General features: G+C 43.4%; 1 long non-coding RNA gene across 1 annotated transcript in view; it reads right to left on the bottom strand.

The window, feature by feature from the left end:
- Window positions 1-12,146: 12,146 nt before the first annotated feature.
- Window positions 12,147-16,523, bottom strand: part of LOC310678210 — a 25,103-nt gene continuing 20,726 nt past the window's right edge. The window contains exon 3 of the long non-coding RNA XR_014511695.1: window positions 12,147-13,118. This is a non-coding gene — a long non-coding RNA (uncharacterized lncRNA). The remainder of the gene's footprint in view (window positions 13,119-16,523) is intronic.

Here is a 16,523-nt window from a genome sequence, read left to right as displayed (position 1 = left end):
AACAGGCAGCTCTCTGCAAGCCGTGGGAGCCCAGTGCTGGCTCCCGCTGCTAGCGGAGAGGTCCGCGAAGCCTGGACGCGCTGAGCTCAGCGCGCGCAGGCTTCCGCATGCAGGCACCTCTCCGCCAGCAGCGGGAGCGCTCCCGCTGCTAGCGGAGAGGTCCGCGAAGCCTGGACGCGCTGAGCTCAGCGCGCGCAGGCTTCCGCATGCAGGCACCTCTCCGCCAGCAGCGGGAGCGATCCCGCTGCTAGCGGAGAGGTCCGGGAAGCCTGGACGCGCTGAGCTCAGCGCGCGCAGGCTTCCGCATGCAGGCACCTCTCCGCCAGCAGCGGGAGCGCTCCCGCTGCTAGCGGAGAGGTCCGCGAAGCCTGGACGCGCTGAGCTCAGCGCGCGCAGGCTTCCGCATGCAGGCACCTCTCCGCCAGCAGCGGGAGCGATCCCGCTGCTAGCGGAGAGGTCCGCGAAGCCTGGACGCGCTGAGCTCAGCGCGCGCAGGCTTCCGCATGCAGGCACCTCTCCGCCAGCAGCGGGAGCGATCCCGCTGCTAGCGGAGAGGTCCGCGAAGCCTGGACGCGCTGAGCTCAGCGCGTGCAGGCTTCAGCATGCAGGCACCTCTCCGCCAGCAGCGGGAGCGCTCCTGCTGTTTGCGGAGAGGTCCGCGAAGCCTGCATTCGCCCCATAGGACGCACCCAGATTTCCCCTTCATTTTTGGAGGGGAAAAAGTGCATCCTATAGGGCGAAAAATACGGTACCACCTCAGAATCTGGTGCATTTACATCCTTTATTTGCTTTAGCATGGAATAGCTAAAGCTAATAGCATCAACTCTGTAATTCAGCTACTACTAGAACACCAGGCTGCCTTTTCCATCCATCCTTCATAAATAAGGGATGATTCTGGCCAAGAAATGAAGGGTAGAAACTGATCCACAAGGCTAGTTCACTGCAGCAGAATTTTCCCATGTCAGAGCAAAGCAGTGCAGAGTTTTAACTGCAGCAAACACAAATGAGCATTTTCTGTTTGCTGTGACGGCTGTTAATATGGGTATTTAGCTAAAAGCATTTGGGCGAAAAGACATAAAGTGAAATAAAGTTCAACGAGTTGTTCCAAATGGACTGCAAGCACTGGCAGCGAAAGGCCTACAAGGGACAAAAGAGGCCACTGCAAAGTGCTCTATGAATGTATGCCAGCAGACCTGAAAATAACATAATGGGCTATTGCTTTCCAGGTTGGTAATTGTCGCTCCATGGTGTTGGAGAAACCTTGTTCATTTTTGAGTGGGACATGCCAAAAGGAGTTAGGACAAAGCAGCAGCTTGGCAGAGCAAGATACCGACCTAGCTTGCTCCATCTCACCTGTCCCAGTGACTATCTTCCTTGTGATGATCTGCCCACTGACAGTCTGCATTTGGCTCTTGAGGTACAAATAAGCAATTTCATGTTTTTGGAGGACATATTATTCTCCCTTTACAATCAGGGGGGACATCTAGCTGCAGTATGCTTTTGCTTGTTTTCTCTTGACTGTTCAGGAGTGCCCTGGTCATTTTGTTTTGCAGCATTTGTAGCTTTCTCCTTTCCCTTGTAGAAAAGGAACGTGTTATTTGTTCTGGCAATCAAACCAGGACAGCCACTATTGTCAGATTTTCAGTCTTCACAGCAGAAGATACAGGGCGGATCCCAGTGCCTGAAATAAGTCTTTAAGGAAGGGAGTCGGAGGAAGTGAGGCTGGTAGCAGTTCTGTGCCTATGTTTTCAAATTGTATTCTAGGGAGTCCTGGGTTTGGATTACTGAGTTTTACAATAAGGTCAGCAGTGGTGGACTACTGGATCCTGTGTCAGAGTCCTATGGGATTGAAAGTCTACTCAGAACGAGAATATGTCTCTCTATAGCTCAGACCACAAAACAGGGACAGGCAAATCTGTCAGTTTTGGATTCTCTTGGTTTATCAGTTTTCCAGTTGTAAGTTTGGTTCTCCCCATTTCCATATCAGCTTACACTTAATTTTTTTTTTTTAATCCTCTTGTAAACTGATCAACATTTTTGTGAAGATTTCTCCTCATGTGCTGGTTTGTATACAATTTTTCCAAATACACATCTTTTTGCAGAACAGGTTTCCCTAATAGAATACTTTTTTTGTATGGTATATTCACTAATACATTCAACTTTTGTACACTTTAACCTAGTACATGCATTTTTGTATGCTGGAGGGTTGCACTGCAAAATCCAGAGAATTTTGAAGGATGGCTGTGTTGAACTGAAATAATTACATTGTTTCAGAAAATGCAAATTAGGTAGATTTGCCTTTAAATGTGCCTGAATTGAATATCTCCCCTACCCCTAGGAGCAATCAAAATGTGACCCGGAAGCCTTTATATGGGTTAGGGAGCATCAGCTGATTTATGATGGCTTTTATATTTGAAACCTGTTCTCAGCTCTCCTTTCCACATATTTCCTCTAAGCTAACAAAGTCTAGTTCCATTTCCTAAACCCTTTAATCATCTTTATTTATACTAGCCCTTTCTCTTTATTTGCAACTGAATTGTCTTAAGTGAAATGCTTTAGTCTAGACAAGCACCAAACTAGAGCTGAGGAAAGTAGATCAGTTACCTTCCAAGGTTTGCTTGTAGTGCTGTACTTCCAGTCCCTCTGATGTGATGCAATTAAAAAACCCTTGAGTATAATTAGAATCCGGGCTCAGTAAAAGATGACCCTGGTGCTTGTATAGAGAATTTCTTGTTCTTTTCTCCCCGGTTTTGGGTACACAAAGATGCTTTTTGAAATTAAGAGAGAGGGGGAAATAACATAATGCTCACAGGCAAGGCTCTGTTAAGTCTTAACTGAAACATTTCCCATTGTTATTGGGAACAGCTATTCCAAATTATGTGACTAGTACATACACAAGAATGTGAACAGATGAACTTAATTTGTACCACGCATGTTGTGCATTGATGTCTAGTATGTGAGTTCTATTGCCAGTCATCAACGCTAACTATGCAAATTGGGCAACCTGCCTGATCCTCTAAGCTGAGGTAGGTTGTTGACCTGTCACAGTTGACATCTTCTAGCAGATGCTTTCTGCTGAAGCTCTTAAGCTGTTTTGGTATTGTTGTATGGAGAGCAGTGAGAATTACAAGGTTGGATTCCGGGTCCTCAAAATTCCAATGCAGAATCGAGTGCTAGAAACCATATCTTGTGACTGCAATATTTAGTACTGGGATACTCGAGGGACTATCTTTTCCCATATGAACCCACTCACCAATTAAAATCTTGTACAAGATTTAAATGTGAATGAAAGAGGATTTCTCCTGCATTAGATCAAAGGCCCATCTAATCCAGCATGTCAAACTCACAGTGGCCTGTCAGATGCCCATGGAAAGCCTGCAAGCAGGACCAGTTTGCAGCAGGATTCTCCACACCTGCACTTTCCAGCAACTGGTTTTCAAAAGCATAGCCATTGATAGCTTTATCATCCATGAATTTGTCTAACCTCTTAAAGTTGACCAATTGATTGACCATCGCTACATCCTGATGAACTGAATTCTACTTTTTAAGTATGTGTTGTGTGAAGAAGTACCTTCTATTATCTGTCCTGAATTCTCCAGTATTTAAATTAATTGGATGCCCCAGGATTCTATTAATACAAGAGAGGTAGAAGAACATCTCCTCATCCACCTTCTTCACATCATGCATAATATTACATATCTCTATTGTGTCCCCCTTACCTTTTTTCCTAAGCAATCAAGTGCCAAATGTTGTAACTTTTCCGCATAGGGGTGTTGTTCCAGCCTCGTGATAATTTTGGTTGCCTTTTTCTGAAGTGTTTCCAGTTGTATAATGTCCTGTTATTGTTTAGTCGTTTAGTCTTTTCCGGCTCTTCGTGACCCCATGGACCAGAGCACGCCAGGCACTCCTATCTTCCACTGCCTCCCGCAGTTTGGTCAGACTCATGTTCGTAGCTTCGAGAACACTATCCAACCATCTCGTTCTCGGTCGTCCCCTTCTCCTTGTGCCCTCCATCTTTCCCAACATCAGGGTCTTTTCCAGGGAGTCTTCTCTTCTCATGAGGTGGCCAAAGTATTGGAGCCTCAGCTTCAGGATCTGTCCTTCCAGTGAGCACTCAGGGCTGATTTCCTTCAGAATGGATAGGTTTAATCTTCTTGCAGTCCATGGGACTCTCAAGAGTCTCCTCCAGCCCCATAATTCAAAAGCATCAATTCTTTGGTGATCAGCCTTCTTTATGGTCCAGCTCTCACTTCCATACATCACTACTGGGAAAACCATAGCTTTAACTATGTATAATGTCCTACAACATTCTTCTTGAGTTGAGGAGACTATATCGGTATGGCATCAACCCTATTATTTCAAATGTCTACCAGTGAAAATATCTACACTAATTTTGGTTTCCTCTAGTTTGGGTAAGCTCCCAAGTCGTTCGGGTAAGTCGTTCGGTCCCAGCGCCTGTCAACCTAGCAATTCGAAAGCACCCCCGGGTGCAAGTAGATAAATAGGGACCGCTTACCAGCAGGAAGGTAAACGGCGTTCCGTGTGCTGCGCTGGCTCGCCAGATGCAGCTTGTCACGCTGGCCACGTGACCCGGAAGTGTCTGCGGACAGCGCTGGCTCCCAGCCTATAGAGTGAGATGAGCGCACAACCCTAGAGTCTGGCAAGACTGGCCCGTATGGGCAGGGGTACCTTTACCTTTACCTTTAGTTTGTCCAACAAAGCCAAAACTGCATTGAGGAATGGCCACAAACTTATCTAAGTTTTAAAACAAGATGATTCAGCTCTACCCACACTTTCCAAATTATTTTCTACCAATAACCTTGCTTTAATAATCAATAGTAAACAAAATAAAAAGCACAACTTGATGGTCCTCAGAACTGCAAGAAATATAATGCAATCCATCTGCAGAGTTGGAAGAAAAGGACAAATGCTGTGGATGAAGTTCAATCGGAAAGTTGTCAAGAAATTTAACTGTTTCCTTTTTGTTGTTGACTGATAATCTCCCTATTTAATATTTCTTTTTACCATACTCTAATTTAGGGGGGGATAAATAATTATTTGACTGATGGGCCATAAATCGTACTAACTTTCAGTGTTAGCAAGGTTAGAGTTAATAGATTATTGATCAGCATAATGGTTGGGGCAAAGTCATTCTCCCCCCCCCCCAGGCTTTTATTGGAGAGTTGTCTTTTGGATCCCAACCAAGTAAAAGCATATTGTCCTGCTTTGGATAGAGCATCCATCTGCTGATTTCAAGTCCTGACAGTTACCAGTATCACCCCAGGGTTATCTGCATTATAGCTGTTGTTCAGCAGCTCCTTTCAGAGCTATTTTTTCCTTTCCCTCTGAGGCTGGTAGATCTTTTACAATGGACTATGTTAGGTTTAGAAACACTGTAATGTGGAGGCTATATATTCTTGTAACTTCGCCCACTAACACCTGCTGACACTTGGCTAATTTTCCAGTTGTGTGACTCTGTGCAGTTCTGTGAGCAGAACAGCCAGAAATGGTACATTGCTGGCAAACCCTCTGTGTCCCACAAAGTTATCTGAATAAATGATTAAAGATGCTCTTGACAATGCTGACATCAAGATGCCCAAACACCTGTGTTTACGGGAGAGAAGTTAATGGATTTTGCAAATTATACACACTGTGAACTTTTTACTAAAGGTGGAATCATGAAAAAATCTTCACAGATTTGACTTTAGGGTGTGTGTTTTTTAACGGAGGGAAGACTTTAATGGATATGTATTTCACCACTGAGTTATAAAATTAAAACAGAGATGCTATAATTTTAATAGTGGAGAGATACTTTGTGAGTAGAAGCTAGACTTGTAGATCAGCACAGCATTCTTTAAAAACATAAACCATGAAGTTTGTTCTACACCTGGCATCACCAAACTTGGCTGTCCAGCTATTTTGGGACCACAATTCCCATCATCCCTAGCTAACAGGACCAGAAGTCAGGGATGATCTGACTATCAAACCCCTACTTATACAGCACCAAAAGTGCCTTACGAAGCACAAGATACTTAGTACAGCTGAACTGCTAAATGTAGGAATAACTACAATTTGACACAGTGCTAAATCACTTGTTTTGAATCCTGGGAGAATATTGTTGTTTCACAGAATTGGGTGTGGTGTTTTTGTTTCAGGGCAGGAATCCTGACTGCCCAAACTGAGTCTTGTCCTAGGGTTCCCCATTCTCAATCTATCAAGATCCAAGATAGGCTCCTAGTAGTCTGATGGAACATGGGACTATATACTGGTAATCCAGGCCTTTAAAACTATGCTCTAGGGAAGTATAGAGTCTCTTGGAGGTATATCAGGTTCAGTGAGAATATCAGTCATTGTATACAGCAGGAGTGAGTATCTTCAAGTCTGGCAGTCAAATGGGACTCTCCAGGCCTCTTTATCCAGCCCTCAGGACTCTGCCCAGGCTATGACCTCTCTAAAGGTCACCCCGCCTCTTCCATGGTGTCACTCATGGTGAGGATCATGGAGGAAGCTGGCAGTGTCCAGTCATGCAAGTCTGAGTCAAGCAGAGAACATACCAGACCTTGGACAGCTAATTTACTCCTGTAGGTTCTTTTGAACCCTAATTCTGATCAAGTGTCCACCAATGTGGAGTTGCAGGAGGTTATTTCCCAAGTCACATTTTCTGTTCAAGCAAGGCAACAATATGGCACAATAGAAATGGCTGCTGCCCATTATGAACTTAGTGTGCCTTAGAAAACCATTGGAATGCTCCATTGCACACTGAATTTCAGTTGCAAATGTGCAGGGGGTTCCTTGGCAGATAGAGTTTTGGAAAGGATTCCCATTCTCCAGGGAATGGAATGGCATGATGCTTATTATTTGGCTTCACTAAAAGGAAGAGGACCCACCAACTCATGATGACCATTTGGACAGAGGGCTGTAGGTCTCAAACTAGGGACAGTGTCTCCTTACCTGTAAGGCAGTTAGCCTGAATATGGTGCTGCAGATATATCTAATAAAGGTGACTGGATGATGCAGGTATTTCAGACATAGTCAATTGCAGGCTGAGAGCTCATGACCCAGCAACCTGTGAAATGATCCAGGGAAGCAACGATGCTTCATCTTGAACTGCAAAACTGGAGAGCCATCTAACTTTTTAATATCAGTAATATGCATCTCAAGTGAGGAGCAAGCCGCTGGGCCCAGCTTCACCTCCTTTGAGTTTATTTTATACATAGATTAAGTGCAATCTATCCCACTTTCCTTGTAGAGCTGTGCTTACATAAATACCTAACTCCCCATGCCTGCCTAAGGTTTCATTAAGGGCAAAGTACACATGAAGTTAAGGACACATTTTAAAGTGCTTTGTTGTTCAAAAAAGCAGCTGTGGGTTCCCTGACCTGAATCGAGACCATAACATAGAGAAAGCGAGGTTAACCTTTCCTCATTCTTGTGTTTTTGTCTCTCAACATTGCTGTTTGCCTTCAAATGTATTATTTGCGCTGTGGAGATCTGGATCTCCACAAAGTTGAAAGGGTAAGCATGCATTTAAAAACTGTGCTTGCAGTAAAGTGTGGCTTAACCCTCTTGAGAAGGACATTGGCTAACAGGAGAGAACTGCCAAACTCAGGGTAAGGGAAGTGTTTACCCCAGATGTTGAGGCACATTTATTTTTTACTTCAGCAGAAATGGGCAACTGTGACCCCCAATTTGAGACAATCCCAGTTTTCATTCCTAAAGGGAGATGGTTGATGTGTTCAGATCTCAACCTGAGAAATTTCCCCATGTCCCTTGGGCTCTAATTAAGCTGCTCTTACACAGGATTTTTCTATGTCGCCTATGTTGTATGCCCGCTCTTCACAGAATTAGGGAAAGCCTGTTTGGGTTTTTTAAAAAGAGGGAAAGAAATGGATTCTGCAAAAGCTCTTCATCCAGCTTTTCCCTGCCTTGAATTGAAATCACCTTTTAAAATATTACACCACCACCAAAACTGAACATGAGTAGAAGCAAGAAAAATAGAAAAGTCATTCCTGTAGAAGCAATGGGCATTTACTTGTTCACAAAGGGAAGGAAGAAGAATCAATAGGTCCATTTGCTAGGAAAGCCAGCCTCTCTCGAAATTTCTGCTGGAAGAAAAGTCTGCCTATGTTACGCTGAAAAAAGTACTTTTTATTTTTCCCAAGGCCAAGCCTAGGAGATCTAACTCCACTATTGCTGTGATCAAAATACAGAGGCATTTTGTAGTGGCAAGGAATAGTATTTCATTGGGGTAATTGTATATTTTCAAGATTAAATTTCAAAAACTGTGCATTAAAAAAAAATCATTGAAGTTATTCTCTTTTTCTTTTAAATCTCAGCATAATTAACAAACAGCCACCCTTGACTTTTAAAAGCAAACTTAGTAAAGGGATATATCCTCTTGGCATATCTTGAAAATGTAGATTCATTTAATTGCTTATAGTAATAAAGTGCAGATTCAGACTAGATGCAGGCATTTTGTGTGTGTGTGTGCGCGCACATGCCTCTCTTTGGCTCATAGCTCAGAGCTATTGGTAGCAGAAAAGTGGGCATGCAGACTCATACACACGCACACACTTTACGAACATGCCTCTAAACTTAATACCACTGGCCGGAGCAGCCATGGCATAAAACAAAGGTAATGCTTAGCTACAGAGTTTTCTTTTCAGAGAGATAATCAAAAGAGAAATAGGAGAGACATTCAATTACAAAAAGCCCTGGTGATTTGAGCTGCAGAGCAGTACAATATGTATCTGTAATGGTTGAAGGCACATGAAATTGGAAAGCACTAATCAGAAGCAAGGAAAATTCCTGTGAGTGTACCCAACCTATACAGCATGCTGACTTAGGAGAACTTGCTGGAGGAGAAAGTACCTACTTGAAGACATTCGCACTGTGGAAGGGAAAACCTGAGGGAATGGATGTGTTTACTGGGGAGAGTGGGAGACAGAGAGAGCCCGGGATATACTCTTCTTGCTGTGTTTAGAGAAGGGTGGGGAACTTGTTGCCCTCCAGCTGCTCTTCGTCTCCAACTGCTTTGGGGCCCTGTGCATCAGTGAATGTGTTTCCGAGAACAATCCTTCCACCTCAGCTAAAGGCAGGCTTTCTCAACCTCGGCGCTCCAGATGTTTTTGGTCTACAACTCCCATGATCCCTAGCTAGCAGGACCAGTGGTCAGGGATGATGGGAACTGTAGTCTCAAAACATCTAAAGGGCCGAGGTTGAGGAAGCCTGGCTAAAGGCCTCTTACTGCAAGACGTTAATCTAAGTCCATCTTCAGTGGCCATCAAAATACATTTTTCTAAAATGGACTCATACCCTCCAACATTTCTCTGATGAAAATAGGGACGGCCCATTCCATCATGATAATTTAAATATTTATACCTCACATATCTTCCTGGGTTGCCCCAGCCACTCTGGGCAACTTCCAACATATATAAAAACATAATAAAACATTAAACATTTTAGAAAAACACTTCCCTATACAGTACAGGATTGCCATCAGACGGCTCAGGGGTCAGATACCTTCCAACATTTCTCTGATGAAAATAGGGGCATCCTAAGGAAAAGAGGACATTCTGGGATCAAATCAGAAACCAGGGCAGCTTCTCTAAAGCAGGGACATCCCTAGAAAATAGGAACACTTGGAGAGTCTGATGGACCAACTAGGGAAGGGTTCCATAATAAGGTTGGCAGCTACTGATGGAGAGGAGCTGTGCCCTGTGAAGGACCTCTGCAGGTACCTTTGGCTTAGGACTCCTGAGACTGGGCTATTGTTCATATATGAGGATGGGACACGTTAAGCTAAATGTAATTTCTCACAGGTGCTCAAGAAAGCACTTATGGCCTGTGGTCTTCCTCCATATAAATAGTGATCCCTCAGGGATGTCCCTACTTGATGTAAGTTATAGGACATCCCTGCAACACATCCAGCAGGTGGGCTGGATGTCTCATGGTTATACCCAAAACCTATGCCAAACCTCTTAGATCTGTAATCAATAAAATAATGGCCTTATTTGATCCCAAAAGTATTTATCTTGTCTGGTTCTTCTCCACATGTTGGGCAGTTGGGGCAAGCTTGTGCATGCAATGCACGTGAATGATGGGGAGAGTGGGAGACAGAGAGAGCCCAGGATATACACTTCTTGCTGTCTTTAGAGAAGACAGCTGTCTTTAGAGAAGACAGCTGCTGTTTGACTCCAACTCCTATCAGCCTTAGTATGGCAAATCATCTAGGATGATTGGCACTGGAGTGCCACAACATCTGGAGTGCCACAGGTTTCCCATCCCTGGAGGTTGGAGTTGGGGGGGGTAGAAGAGGCTCCCTGATTGTTCTCATCATTTGCTGTCATTTCAGCCAGGTAGATCGGCTGTCTGCTTTGAGGAATGATCCCCAAAGAATGGTTTTCGTCCTCTCAGAACCTGAAAAGGCACTGTACTCTGAGGAGCATCATTGTTTACTCTGACAGGATGGATTTTCCAACAGCAACTAGAAACAAATAAATTGTCTGGATTTCATTGAATATCTTAAAGCAGCATGAAGTGACAACAGAGTTGTCTGCATGGGATGAACACATCCAGATATATAATTAGATCCCTGCAGCACTGAGGGAGAAAGATCGGATGACCTGGAAATCTCTCGTCTCGGACATAAACTGCTTCATTACACCTTTGCCAAACAGTTGTGTTTATTTAATGGAAGCAATGGGAGAATAGCTATGGGAGATCTTGAGATTTTTTTTAACTCTCAATGCTTATGAGGCAAGTGCTATAAAGGACTGCTGGCCTCATTTTTGGCAGAACATGCCAGTGGTTATTTTAAGAGCTTTCCCCAAGCTTGGTTCCTCTATATATTTTGTACTGCAACTCCCATCGGTGCCAGGCAGTGCTGGCTGGGGCTGATGGAAATTATAGTCCAAAGCATCTGGTTGAGGAGGATGACCCCTTTAAATATGTGTTGTGCAGTATAGTTCTAAGCATATTTACTTGGAAGTAATTCTCATGATGTTTGATGTGGCACTTCATGTTGCAATCCTGTAACCAGGTGGGTGTCCCTTCAGATGTTGTGGGACTACAACTCCCATAAACCCCAGCCCTCATAGCCAATGGTCAGGAATGATGGGAGTTGTCCAACACCATCTGGAGGGACACATGTTCTGCATCCCTATTGTACGCAGCTACCTAGGAGCAACTGAACACAATGAAGCTTACTATTCAGCAAACCAGTATAGGATTGGATTGCCAGTTACCTTGTTATGCATCCCTTATTGCCTGCTAGGGTTTATTTCCCCAAATTTTGTGTTACTTTTTGTCATTGTCCTTTGGGTAAGATTTCCACTTTTTGAGAGAAATCTTCTTGCCTCTGATAGCTTCTTTGCCTCTGCTTGTTAACCAGGCTGACCTGTTCTGGGACTTGGTAGCCCCTTTCCTTATCTGTGGGATACATTCTAGCTGACGTTCTATTATAGTGATTTTGAATAATCCTCAGACTTTCTGAAGATATTTGACCCTTTTGACTTTCAACAACTTCTTTTTTGTGCCAATCGCCTCATTTTTGAGAAGTATGAGAATGGGAAGTTTGAGAAGTTTTGGGGAGAATGAAGCAGGAGCACATTCAAATGAACAAATCCATTTTTTCCAATTAAGAATTGAAAACATACATCACTCGCTAGTTGTTTGACAATCACTAATATAGATTAGAATGCTCACATACATATTTCACAGTATTATACAATGCACAAAGTTAACACCTTAATACTGGTTTAACCATCTACTTTTTGTATATGGTTAAAGCATGGGTTTCCAAAGCTTTTGGGCCTGGGAAATCTAAGTAACTGTCGTGGGCACCATGAAATACCCATTCTACAGGAGAAAAACTGGCATTGCTCATACTACCCCTCCAAGCAACAGGCAAAAGATCCAGAACAAAAGAGACAACTAAAAAATCAGGTAATGCAAAACACTCCCTAACCATACAAAAGAAAAAGTGAGCAATCTTTCTTCCCAAATAACCTGGAAAAGGTTAGGCTGCTTGGATGTATTTCACTTCATGACCAGCCCAGCACCTGCCACAATTAAGAAGAAGCACCCCAAAAACATTTTAATTACAAATGGGCGGGCCAGTGGGCCTTGGTAGACACAGGGGATTGGGGAGAATCAGAGGGAGTTGTGGTGTGCTCATGGGTACCATGTTGGCTTAGGGTTACAGTGTGCTAAAGGGGAGGGTTTTCTGCTTTTTTCAGTGTCGTTTATGGGAGACCTCAAAATTCCAACACCCATCAGGTATTGTATTATTTATAGCACAACCCTATCTACTTGAATTCAATAGTATCTGTTTCCATGTAAGTGTGTTTAAGGACTGCGCCCTTACAACACGACCCTATAGTCCTATTAAGTTCAAGGGAGCTTACTCCCAAGTAAGTGGGTACTGATTTACAGCCTTAGGTGACAGTACCTGTCAGTAAGCCCCATCAAACTTAATGGGCCTTACTTTTGAATTGCCATGTATAGGATTGTACTGTCACTGTTATAAACCTAAGTGTTATTGCAGCCATGAACACAAATTAGACCTAGTAATTCATCTTTTAAGAATGGCATGAGTGTATGTGAAGGGAATCTAGATCATATTACATATAAACAGTTTACATCAACCTTCTGTGAATGTTTGTTGAGATTAAATATAACCATTCAATTTTAATTCAAATGGATTAATTCTTTTTAATCCCATTAAGTAACTATCCCAACGGGTGGGGGAAGAGTTTATTGATGGTTGATCTTCAAATGCACAAATAATATGCTTTTGGGACATTAAAATAGCACTAATAGGTTAGCAATAAATTTTCTTTCCAATAGGGGTGATTAGAAACTTCAGGGATAAGAAGCCATTAATGTGCTTGACATAAAGGATGAGAACCCACCCTAATAAAAGTCTCATATTGACAGCTCAGCTTATAAATCTTACAGGAGGTGGAAACAGCCCTGCTTCTGTATGTAGCACTTTCCACAAAGGCATTTGTGGCAGCTCTATGCATCCTGCTATTAAGCACTATTTTTGGCTAACAGCTTTCTCCGGACTCTTTGCCAGGACTCCTTGTAAATAACTCTCCCTCTGTAATGGAGTTCTACAAAACAAAAAAGAGGAGAGAAAAAAAGAGATTAAATAAATGGCACACTTTCAAGAATGGGGCTCAATGTGAGCAAAGTTTCACCAAAGTCCAGGTTTCAGTCCTATTTTAAGTTTCAGAGTCTTTAACCATAGAAAACAGCAGATTTCATCAGCTGTTTGATAATGTATAAATAGGAGCATCTATGAACGTGTACATGAACACCTCTGAAGCTTCATTCCTAGGTACTAATATCTCCTATTCGGGATTTTAGACTGTAGGGCAAGGGTGGGCCATCCAAACTGCTATATCATTCCTGACCATTGTACATTATTCCAGGCTGACCAGACCAGGGGTTGGCAACCTGTGGCCCATGCCACACTGCCCTGCTGCATCCCCCAGCCCAGTCCTCCATCTACTCCTGCTGCCGCCCTGTCTCATCTGTCTCCTGGTAAATGGAAGCCCCATTGCAGTCAGAAGGCTGGTCCAGGAGTGGTGATTAATCTTACACACCACAATTGTTGGAAGATTCAGGCAGTGGCAGAGCAAGCTGATTGGGCACCTGGGGCAGCAAGCGTGCTCTGTGCCGGGAGGGGCCAGCAGCCTGCGGGGCGGGGTGAGCTGCGGCAGGACGCTCCACGGGGCCTCCGAGGAGTCTGCCTGCCTCCTCCCACTCAGCCACCCTACAGCTGAGGGGGAGGCTGTGGGCGGACTGTTTGGGGCAGCGTGGAGCCTGCGGCCACCCAAGCCACCGTGTCACTCCTAGGAGAGACGCATGGCTCGGGCGCGCTGCAGGCCCCGCAGTGAGTGCCACCTGGCATTTTGTCACCCCCTCAGTGGTGACACCCGGGGTGGCCCACCTTCACCGCACCCCCTTCCTCCGCCCCTGGATTCAGGACAGACAAAATAAAGTACTTCATATGGTGCTGCAAAAAGAGGCAATGTTCAAAGTTCAAAGTTTCCAGCTTTGATTACCAAAGTAGCTCCTGCCTAATCACTGCCTGCTTCTACCAGTCTAACAATAAATTTCTAGAATTCCTACCCATTTTTTCCACAATCCAGAAAGAAACACCCTGAATTGTAAAGTTTTTCCCCTCAGTTATGTAATATGTGTATTCTGATGTGAGATGTAGTATAGTCTTGTTTCTGAAATTATTACATTATAATAAAATCGACACCCAAAAAAAGAGGAAGGAAGGCTTAAATTGTCAGTAGTTTATTTCATGGCACTGCAGGCTTTAGAAGCCTCTAAATAAAATTACAGTACTTCTGGCAAAATTGCAATATTTGCAGAGAAATATTATCTTTCTTGCTTAATTAAAAGATTCTCACAGCTCCCTGGTTTGAAAACTGTTCAGTGAAATTTTGGAGTGGAAGTGCTTGCAGAATTGGAGGGAGGAGACGAAGAACAGAATTCATATGTTCTGTATTGTTCTTTTCGCAGGATGCAGCTGTGCTAGTTATTCGGCATGCAGACAGTAGGAAGACCTGGTTCACAATAAAGCCGTACTGTGGCTGGGATGTCAGATGCAATGAGGGCCATGACAGAGCCATTAAGCTAAATGTATGATGCTCAGCAGATAAATTGCTCACTGCTTTCTCTGACATGAAGTGAGACATTCTCCATTACTTCTGAGCACTTGTGCCACTGTACATTATAGCAAGGAATATGATGCCGTGTGTCATCCGGCAATATGACATAGGACACCGCTATCTTCCAACTTTTTCACCCCTCAGAAAAATGCTTGTGATGCGTCTGGTTACATTAGACTTTGAGAAGCCTTGGGTGCTTTGCTGCTTTGCATTGATTTTACATCTCAGAGCAGAATAATCAGGCTGTTGAAGTGAAGCTGGATGCCAGATTCTGAAATATTCATCCTTAGCAAACTCTTACAGTCTCTTGACAATGGATTCTAGGTTCAAGGGAGGTTCATATTGGATATTAGAAGCTTGCCCTTTTCTAATAATTCTAAAAGAACATATATGCATGTTGGGTGAGATTGTCCTAAAATCAAACTGTTTGGTAAATGAGTGTGACAACTGATAGGATCAAGATCAGGCCCACCAGAAGAGCCACAAATGATTTTGTTGAAATATATTCAAGAGATAACAATAAACCAGAAGAAAGACCATAATTTTTATTTTGTATTTACTGACATATGCGGTGAAACTTTGGAAGGTCCCTGTGATGAAATTTTAGCTGAAAAAGCTCTGAAAACTACTAGTAATGTGGAAAAGAGAAGAAAAATAAAATATAAGCCATTCAGGGAGCAATTCTATGCACAAGAAGCTGGCATAAAACAAGCCAGTACAAGTTTATGTCGGGTTAAGTTACCTTAGATTCAAACCCTGTTTAGCAGTGGAGCTGCTGCTACAATGCCTATTCTGGGTGTGGGAAAACAAGCCTTTAAAATAGTATTCTATGCTGGGTTGCTAAGTCTCATGACCAACCTGGATGGGCTTAGGTTCCAGTCTCCATCCCCCAATCTGATTCTATCCCTGCCACACCCTGGAACAACCCTTTGGGGGTACTTAAACTTGCCTCAGCTTAGCCAACTTTAGGTGAGCTGGCTAAATCTTTGTTGAGTCAGGATGGGCAAGTTACAGTGGTGTACCATTTGCTGAGTCAAGGTTGGGGACTTAACATTGGCTGAGCCCAGCTGAGCTGGAAATCAGCTGGCTGAGCCAGCAATCTGCTGCACCCTAAACTGGCCAACCTAACATAACTTGTCATAGCACTGCCCCCCCCATAATGCCTGTGACTATTTTTATTTATTTTTTTTAGAACTAATATAAATTGTAAGGAGGGTAGATTTTGCACTGTAAAATTTGCCTATTTAATGCCTTTTTTTTCTAAAATGATTTTTAAAAAAACTTCAAAGAGAATGATTATCTTTACCAAATAAATTAACCAAAGGATTAGCCCAGAAAGTAATCTGGCCACACCATTGTCAGGGCTCTATTAAGCCTCCCCAATCTTTGCAAACACCTAACCAGTGTGGTGTAGTGGTTAAGAGCAGTGGTCTCGTAATCTGGTGATCTGGGTTCACATCCCTGCTCCTTCACATGTGGCTGCTAGGTGACCTTGGGCTAGTCACACTTCTCTGAAGTCTCTCAGCCTCACTCACCTCACAGAGTGTTTGTTGTGGGGGAGGAAGGGAAAGGAGATTGTTAGCCGCTTTGGGATTCCTTATGGTAGTGATAAAGCGGGATATCAAATCCAAACAGTTCATGCCAAAAAAGGGGATGGTGGCATTGTCAGTTACTCCCCAACAAGAAGGGTCACAGGCAGCTTATTATGTACAATTAGATCCAGAACACACCTGTTATTCACAAATATCCTTTACTTCTTAGTTTCCACAGTAACCACAATGTATTTGCCTTTAGTCAGCAGCAGAAAAGGCTGTTTTCACAATTAATGAA

This window comes from Podarcis tiliguerta (assembly GCF_965153285.1).
Source record: "Podarcis tiliguerta genome assembly, chromosome: 5".
Lineage (NCBI taxonomy): Eukaryota > Metazoa > Chordata > Lepidosauria > Squamata > Lacertidae > Podarcis > Podarcis tiliguerta.
This window is presented reverse-complemented; position numbering and strand designations above follow the sequence as displayed.